The sequence below is a fragment of the Babylonia areolata genome, chromosome 2 (genome assembly GCF_041734735.1).
Source record: "Babylonia areolata isolate BAREFJ2019XMU chromosome 2, ASM4173473v1, whole genome shotgun sequence".
Taxonomy (NCBI): domain Eukaryota; kingdom Metazoa; phylum Mollusca; class Gastropoda; order Neogastropoda; family Buccinidae; genus Babylonia; species Babylonia areolata.
In genome coordinates, this window is record NC_134877.1 from 48,524,220 (window position 1) to 48,534,240 (window position 10,021).

Sequence of the window (10,021 nt, forward strand, 5' to 3'; positions counted from 1 at the left end):
GTCCGAGTTTGAAATCCATGTCTCATCCGTTTTCTCATACTTTATTTAAAATCATGCAACGATACACCAATCTAATGTGCAGGAAGCATACTGCACACAGAAAATGAACCCATGGCAACATAAGTGTTTGTCCTCTGGCAAAAGTTGTGCAGACGAAATCTACCCCGATGGGTACACAAACATGCATGCACTCAAAGCCTGATGTATTGGGTTATGCTGCTGATCAGGCATCTGTGTGGTAGACGTGGTTTAGCACATATATGAGTTTGTCCTAATGCCACCATCTTGAGAAACTGACATTTTGAATGTACTGATGGAAATGGTTTCTGAAATGACTGACTGGTGGTGGAAGAAGATGAGCTCAGGTGGTTGGAGGGAGTGGTCATCAACCTGGAGGTTGCTTGTCGTTCAATGAGGGAAGCACTGGGCTGAAATGCTTTAACTGTAGTGATGTTCTTGTTTTCATTTATTTATCTTAATATCATTATCTTTTTTTTTTTTTTGGTAGGTGTGACTTTGGTTAGATATTAAAATAAGATATCTTCATTTATCTTATTTTAATATCATTATTATTATTGTTTTTTGTTGTTTATTTTTGGTAAGCGTGACTTCAGTTAGATGTAAGTAATGGCTGCTTGTGTTGCAGCAAGTTGCGGACTTTATTCAGAGTGGTAAATGTGTTGAGACACTGAATATCAATCACCACAGTGACGGTTTTCATTTTGGCTACTTCTCATTCATAAAAATGCTGAATATGTAATATAGTTTCTGCCATGAACTTAGTTTGGGATTTAAAATCTTGAACATGAGTTAGCCATTAAAAAAAAAAACAATTTGTGTGTGACTGTGTGTCATATAATATTGATCTTGATCTTGTATAAAAAAAAAAAGGGGTGTGGGGGGAGAGATTTTGTGTGTGTGTGTGTGTGTGTGTGTGTGTGTGTGTGTGTGTGTGTGTGCATGAATAGTCGTATGCATGCACATATAACTACATGCATCAAATTGGCCTTTCCATTAATCTATCGATAGAGTAAACCAATCAAACCTGAACATTGACATAATTATACATAATACGCAAATTGTACATAACAGGCATAGAAAACAAAAAAAATGCCAGCAGGCAACTCGTATATCCTAGGTCCAAATTTGAATACAGCTTTTCAAGAATGCACAATTATGAAGTCCAGAAAAATAAATAATCATGGCTATCTTGAAAAAAATGGATGGGAATGAATAGCATGGCTGAAGTAATAAATGACAGAAAAGGAAAAGTGACATATAAAATGATAAATTTTCAGGAGAGGGTTTCCAGAGGGTGGGCATAGTATTTTAATGGAAAGAGTCCCTGACATCCCCACAGGGGCACACAAACAGCACCTTCAACAAACCAAACATCAACTGATCAAGCAACAGAGGCTTATGATGTTGTATTGTATTGTGTTTATTTAGATCAAAAGCATACAGGTTTTCTCACAGAAGATTCTGTTGTTCCTGTCCTGGCTGATGTCCATTTCCTGAAACAGAAGGACGACGAATTGTCAGTCATAAGAGATAAATATGCAAAGACATGTGTTTGAAACTGAATTTTGTCGGGCTTCGGGATTAAGCTCACTTTGTAAAACACAATATATTAGCACTAATGTTTACTGAATAGTTTGCAATTTAAAGAAAAAAAAGTAAAACAATGGATTCTGTTTAAGCATTTAAATCTGGTCTTCTTCTTATGCTACAATTTTTATTGACATTTCACTGTCTGCTGATTAACCATAATTCCATGCCTACAACACCAGTACAAGGCAGTATACCCTCCACACCACAAACCCTCTTCAAATTAGAATGGACCATCTCACGAGAAACAGCTATAGATCTACTTCATATATGTGAAGCAAGTTTTTTTTAACAATCCCAAATTTCCTGATCAAGGCATCTATTTAAGAAAAAGTGCATGCCAACACAGCAACGCACTGTTTTGTGCAAACAACATGCACAAGTGTCCAAAGCTTCTGCTGTGGCTGCATGTGATCAAATGTCAATTAATATGCGAGTGTAAACTTGTACTTGTTATGTATCTGATCTATCAACCCGTTTGATGGCAGATACTTGAAGCTGAACTGGACACTTAAACTTTGTAATGATAAAATGTTATGGTTCCAGCCAATGACTGTTGGATTTACCTATTCTATCAAGTATCATAATTACGTATGCTTTTCCAAACACACACAACAAAAGAACAATTAGTTTCAAGCCCAGGTTACTGTAACAGTTTGAATTTCAGGACTGGAAACCTGTGACATATATAAAAAGGTAAACATCAATTCATTATTCTGTTCACCGCACCCCCTCACCTTTCGGAAAAAAAAAAAAGATACACTGACAATATGTTAAAAAGCATGTATCATTTGTTAACATTTCAGAATCTTAAAATGAATCATTGTATGTCTATCTTAAGTGAAAAATTTAATTCCCCCCACCCCCACCCAAAACAAGACAAAAAGGAAAGAGTACCTTTTATGTTTCATCCCTATTATGTTATGATAAGTGTAACCGGATTGGCTACAATTTTCGTTGGGCCAGCTTAGTAGACGACTTTTGTGACTCGCCGAAGGTTAACAAGGAAGTTGTAAATCGGTCACAAGTTATCTCCCTTTACACGGAACCGCATGATGATTTTCATCCATTTGTTAAATTATAAACACTTCCTTATAGATGAGATTATAGTTTTTATGTTATTGGACTTCAGAAAGATCATACTTCTCAACTGTAATGATATCATTTGGCCAGGTAGCCTATAACTCTTTTAAACTAATATTTATGTCAATGAATTTTGGCGCGATCTTCGAAATCCACTCAGTTGAAACATATAAAATACCTTGTTTTCTATAAATCGATATAGCTGCCGTGGAATTTAGATTGTGCATTACAATGTAAATGATTAAGCTTTCTTCTCGTGTATCGCTTTCCGTGTACACCTAAGTTATAGGCATGCGATAGTACGAAATTTCTGACAGTATTTCGGCCCCACAAAACTCTCTCTTCTTCAAGCCATTGGAATTCGTCAGTGCCGATTTGAGCAAAATACGTTTTTACAATACCTAGACATTTTTATAGCGTGTCTTGCAGATGTTTGCATTTCTGTTATCAATCTGATTCGCATCATACATGTATAGTTGTGTTGTAGTTGGTTTAAACGAAGTATTTCATTGTCGATCACAAGTGCCAAAAGCACCCCAACCCGTGCCGACACGGGAGCTGTCCGTTGAGTTTTCTCTTGAATTTTGACATAAAAAATCTTTACTCTAGAAGCAGATTCTATAGATGATTTTTATATAGTTGAAAATTCAGGATTTTCAGTTACTTAACTGTTGCAATTATATTACATATCGCGACGTTTTAATTGTTGCAATGTACAAAAATGATACATGAACTCGTTAAAAGCTCGTTCATTCAGTGACTCTTTTTGTTTAGTTTTTAACTACATTATTTTTGTAGAAAATGGTTTAGCTTAAGAAAATGCTCGTTTCTTGTAGTTTTGTGTGATATATAATATGTCTATGTTAGTTCCCCGAGCCGAAAGTCAGAAGCCGCCAAATTTGGTCAAACAAACACAAGCTTGGCCCCTCAAGGCTCACGGAGGGCCGGTTTCGTGAGTCACTTCGCGGCACTGGCTTTGCGGTTCGGCGGAACAGAATATAAGGAGTGAGCGAGTGCCAGACAAATAGAGAACTCTCCTGGTCTGGAAGAATGAGAGAATAAAAGAAGAAAAACCGGCACACCGCCTTCCCGAGTCTACCTTGCCTGGCTGCAGCTCTCTTCTGCTAACACCTTATACCTGTCTTCACCTTCTCTAACACCACCTTACCACCCCGTCACATAAGAATAAAACAGAAATATTTCATACATATCTATACCTATCCAACTATCTTTCTCAATAACTCTACAACAGATGAGAAATCTGATGATGATACACAGACACAGAGAGCGTGTCATACTCATAAGCAAGAGTAATGACATCAAATATATTAAGAGATAAAAGGTTGACCACCAGACCACACACACAAGAACCATCATTACTTAAAAGGAAGGTTCCCAGGCCTTAAAAGAAAACGAAAAAAAGTCCCATCCTGATTTCAATATAGATACACTATCCAACATGGCTTATGATTGGAGTACCACGACTCCAGTACACTAGCAGGAGTTGGCTCAGGCACATTTGTGAGAACCAGATCCAGTGTCGAGTCATAGTCTGTGGTGGGATCTTTGATCAGCTGTTGCAGACTGAACTGTTCACAGAAATCCTGAAGAGGTCTAGGCAGTCCACGGGAAGCATCACTGTTGAAGTCTCCTCCAATGATAACATGAGTGTGACTTGTGAGCTCCTGCTGAATAACTGCTCTGAGTTCTGCACACAAAACTGTGATGCTGACATGTGGAGGACAGTAGATCCCAACAACAACCAGTCCTCTAACGCTGGTACTGGCATCAACCACAGTGATTTCAATGCCACTGCTGCACTTCTGGCTAGCACTGCTACTGAATGGCAGACTGTGATCTCTGGTGTAAACAAGTGTACCAGCATGTGAACGACAGCCTTTCACTGAAGCTGTGTTTCTGGCAACCACAGTAAAATCTGCAATCTTGTAGTGTTCCGGGTCATCCTGTTCATGCTCCCATGTTTCAAAAATAAACATGAGGCTTGCTTGTAGCAAGTTTCTGTCTGCACGGAGATCAGCAATGTGTTTGTGAAGTGATCGGCTGTTGTGAAACACAATCACAAACCCTGTGGTGGAAAACTGCTGAAGATCAGTCAGACAGGGCACAACAGGTTCTTGTCTCAGTCTTTCCATTTCCTGCTTGACTTTTGGTGACACTCTGATCTTCTTTGGATCAAAGTCAAGCAGGTGGAGACCAGCCATAGTTCTGGCTCTGCTGAGAGCCACATACACAAGATGGTGGTGTGCTGCTCCCTGAAACGACACTGCCACGTTCTCCAGTGTGGAGCCCTGTGACTTGTGGATGGTGATAGCAGAGTAAGCCGTCAAAGGGAACTGTCTATGCAGAACTGCAACATTCTGACGTTTTCCAACACGAAACTGCTTCACACTTTGGAAGACAGGAGTCCACTTTGTGTTGATGTTCTGTGTGTAGAGCTGTTTGTTCTGTTCACGGGTCTTTTTCCTGACACCTTCATCATCAAACTCTACCCACAGAACAGACACATGTTCTTCAGATCCGTGATCTAGCAACAACAGCACTTAGAAAAGTGAAGGGGTCAAAGAATGTTCTTTGACACCCACAGACTGCCAGGCTCAAACCTCGGAAAAAAGAGTTTCCATCCCCCCTTATACTGATGATCTGTTTGGGTGCTCCTGCCTCAACTTTGGGTTCTACAGAGGGAAGGCTGCATTTGAACACCAAATGTAACTGCTCACATTTCTGTACCTGCCATTCAGTCTGCACAGGGGTGAATGCAATGTTGTGTTGCTCAATGGAAGTAACAGGTGATGTCTGCAAGCATGAACATTTGTGTGACTGAAACCGCTGAAATGTTGAAAAAACTTTACCACAAAACCTACAATAGGGGCATTTGTGTTTAACTACAGTGGTTGTGCTTTTAAACAACTTTTGACAAACCTCACATTGAATGCGCTTTTCACAATCCATTTTAACAGGAGAATGTATGTTGTCTGACAACATGCAGATTCAAAGTATAGATGCAATTCAGCAACACTTACTAAAACAAAGAGTAAAAGTAAAGAGAAAAAAAACCCAATAACTGGATATGAAAACTGTTTCAAACTGTATACAGTTTAATGTACAAATGAATACTTTTATTGTTTTAAAAACTGTTAATCCTATAGTTGCTCAAATAAGCTGATTCCAAAAAGTTGCTGTCTTCAGTACCTGTCAAATAAAATTTAATATACAGATGGTTTGGCCTCATCAGTCTGAATTAAATGTTCTAGCCGCATAAACCACACAACCTGATTCATTGATTGTAAAAAGTTACCTTTAGTTAGTATTACCATAATTTTCAGACCAGGTAATAAAGAATCATCCACCTTACAACTGTCCATAACCTGTAGAGAAATTCAATGCCAGAATAGGTGATTTTCCTGTTCCTAACACACAAACTGAAAGTGAACACCTATTTACCACGTTAGTTTTTCTTTTAAATGGTGAAGACTTTTTATTGAAGAAGCTGTAACAACACAGTTGTTAGGCAACTCAATGATTCAACAAAGAAAAGAAAGAGATATTCCAGTTTCCACTAAATAAATGCTGTACAACAGTGCAATAAATATTCAGAAGTGTTACAGGAATCAGCTGGACCAGTCTTGTTCAGTTTTATTTAGTTGGTGAGAAACTTAGATGAAACTGTCCATGTTGTGAAAAAAAGAAGAAAAATCAAACAATATGAGCAATATACAAGATCACCCATCTTTTTCTACATGGTGAAAATAGATAAGGGGAAACAAGATCAAGATGCTAAACAGCAGTCATCAAGAGTAATTTACCTGACTTGGCTGCTTGGCACTTCATAAAAGAGATAACATCACAACATCACAGTGTAAAGTTGTGAGCAAATTACCTTTCAGACACATTAAGCTGTTAAATATCAAAATCTTACTGACTGTTTTGCATGTTCATCTTATGTGGTTTATTCACTCATTTCATTACATATTTGGGTCAGACTGATATCACATCTGCTAAAAAGTGCTTTAAAAACAGTTCAGCTGTTTAGTTATTGTCATGATGTTAAGCAGGTCATGTGACAACTGTTTCCTGTTTTTGTTTTGTTTTGTGTAATGACTTGTTTCTATTTATCTCTAATGTAGTTACTGGAATTATCCAAAACAACCACATACTTAAATTTTGCATTTTACTTTAGGATATTGTAAAAAAATTTGCTGTGGAATGGTAGTGAAGTGATGAAAGGAAAAATTCTAAATTTGCATTTTATCTGTTGTGAACTTTTCACTAATTTCAGCTGCAAATATTTTTAATAATCTGCAAAAACCTGTTTAAATTTACAAATTCCAACTAATATTTTGTTGTTGTTGAAAATATGGTATCTTTTACCCTAACTTGCATATTTGCAACATTTTGGGGACTAATTCTACAACACAAATGTTATTTGTTGTTCTGGTTTTTCTGACTTTCTTCCCTTTCAACATATTATGTTGATTGCATCTATGAGAAGTTTGCATAGTTATTGATGCATACTTTCTTTATGGACAAAACAATGTTGACACTTACCTCCTCCTCTTCTGTTTACAGCTTTTGAAAGACAGGGAAAGATAAGTTGTGAAGTTCTCAACTTCATGTAAATGTTAAAAAAAAAAATGTTATCTCGTTTAAAATAAGTTTATTTTGTGTTTCCTTTTTTTAAATTTTGTTGTTGTTTTTGTTCACTTGTTTGTTGTTGTTGTTGTTCACTTGTTGCTGTTGTTGTTGCCTTCAGAGAAGTAGTTTAAATGCTTTAAATTTTAAGTTACTGTCATTCAAGAGTCAGTTTAACTGAAACATGTCACAGTGTGAATGTTATGAACAGTGTATAAAACTTAACATAAAAAAGCAAATGTAAACATGATGTTCGCAACAAAGTGGTATATTAATATTATGTTGAATGCATGAAGCAATAAAACAGATCTCTTAAAAGCTAAATAATCAAGTTATAATTTCAAAGAGCATGTCACAAAAACTGGATACCAAATCAGATTTTGGGCCATAAGATTTAAGACAAATAATAACAGAATGTTAAAACTAAAAGCCTGAACATTTGAAATGCTCACATTAAGAAGTGATTACACTGTTTACAAATTAAAGAAAATAAAAATCCACTTACCAAACAATTGCAAGTAATCATGCGAATCTGATTCACACACACTCTCAGACTCTGCCGGTCTCTGCAGCAAACGATGATAAGCAGCAGCTGAAATGAACATGTTCAGAATATTTATGTTTGTAAATTGTGAATATATTAATAGTAGGTCAGATCATATTTATAACCTATTTTGACTGTATTCCATTTGTGATTTCACATCCTTTATTTTAATGTATGATCTTAATAAAAGTAAAACTTACATTCTCACACAAAACTTCTGCCATTCTAAGTTTTCACATTATCATAGTATCGAAATATTTATCAACGAATCTGAAAAAAATATAAGGAAAAAAAACAACAACAAAACACCAGAAACTTTATGCTGGTTAAAAGTCTATTCTTAAGTGGTCTGCCTGTCATCATCTGCTTGATATAAAAAAAACAACATAACAAACATTTGCAACTGTTAATTATAAAGCATAGCTGATGAAATTTTCATGAATGGTATCCTGTGGAACAGGTATAATATACTACATACAACTACAAGTTTACATTAATCAATGAAGAATATCATTCCAATTGTCATTGGCCTAAGACATGTCATGGTCAAGTTCACTGATGATGCAGGTGAGGGGAACATACTGACACCTTTCCAGATGGAGATGACATTGGATTGGTGCCACACAGCAGTGTTCCACCTTTTGCTGCCCTGTGTCTACTCTGATGGCAAATGTTTTCTCTCTCATTCTTTTGAGATAATGAGACTGCTACATGAAATAATCTATAATTGACTTGAATTTGTACCCTAAAACTCACATATATCTTATTATCTATATCTGTATCTATCTATCTGTCAAATATATGCAAGTGTATTTTACATGCATATGTGTATACAGGCATGTGCATTTTATATGTATATCTATCAATCAATGTATCTCTATCTATCTATATTTAAGTTCTACATACATGTTACAACTTGTATATTTAAATAAAGATATAGAATATACACAAAATGCATACATACATTTTAACATACATGTGCACCTAACACTAACAGCTACCCACAACACAGTCTTGTCAGCCAGTTTGGCAACCTTCTCTGATCTATAGCCGTAACAGTTAATATTAATAATATTAATGATGATAATGATCATACTATTCATAGCCATGTTTCAACTAAACACTAAATATAAGAAATTGAGGTCATTTGTTACATACTGTGCTAGCCATCTAAAGAGAAAAGATGATCTTACCTTTCAGTGTTCACAGTGAAAGGGCAAGTCTGTCATGGATCCTGTCATATAATCCTGTCAATCACAAACACTTTTGTTTATATAAAACATTAGATCAATGCTACATACACACAACAAAATGTGACTAACACACATACCCACACATACAAAATGGATACATACATTTTAACATACATGTGCACCTAACACTAACAGCTACCCACAACACAGTTTTGTCAGCCAGTTTGGCAACCTTCTCTGATCTATAGCCGAAACAGTTAATAATAATGTTAATGATGGTCAAGTTCACTGATGATGCAGGTGAGGGGAACATACTGACACCTTTCCACCTTTTGCTGCCCTGTGTCTGTCCCTGTAGCAAATATTTTCTCTCTCATTTTTTTGAGGTAATGAGACTGCCACATGAAATAATCTATAATTGACTTGAATTTGTACCCTAAAACTCACATATATCTTATTATCTATATATCTATCTATATATCTATCTATTCTATGCACGTGTATTTACATGTATATGTATATACATGCATGTATATTTTATATGTATATTTACCAATGTATGTATCTATCTATATAGATATATATCTACATACATGTTACAACTTGTATATTACCTTTCAGTGTTCACAGTGAAAGGGCAAATCTGTCATGTATCCTCAATCCTGTCATATATCCTGTCAATCACAAACACTTTTGAGTTTTGTATATGTAACACATTAGATTAATGTTACATAGTAACATACACACAACAAAATGTGACTAACACTCACACATACAAAATGCGATGCATTTTAACATACATGTGTACCTAACACTAACAGCAACCCACAACACAGTTTTGTCCACCAGTTTGGCAACCTTGTCTGATCTATAACTGTAACAGTTAATAAGAATCTTAATGATGATAATGATAGTATTTACTAATAACTTTTTTTCTCAAAAG

General features: G+C 35.9%; 1 long non-coding RNA gene across 1 annotated transcript in view; it reads right to left on the reverse strand.

Annotated features, from left to right (window-relative positions):
- Positions 1-1,000: 1,000 nt before the first annotated feature.
- Positions 1,001-10,021, reverse strand: part of LOC143279478 (uncharacterized) — an 11,719-nt gene continuing 2,698 nt past the window's right edge. The window contains exons 3-6 of the long non-coding RNA XR_013054891.1: positions 9,693-9,752; positions 9,079-9,132; positions 7,847-7,933; positions 1,001-1,514 (exon numbers count right to left, since the gene is read on the reverse strand). This is a non-coding gene — a long non-coding RNA (uncharacterized LOC143279478). The remainder of the gene's footprint in view (positions 1,515-7,846; positions 7,934-9,078; positions 9,133-9,692; positions 9,753-10,021) is intronic.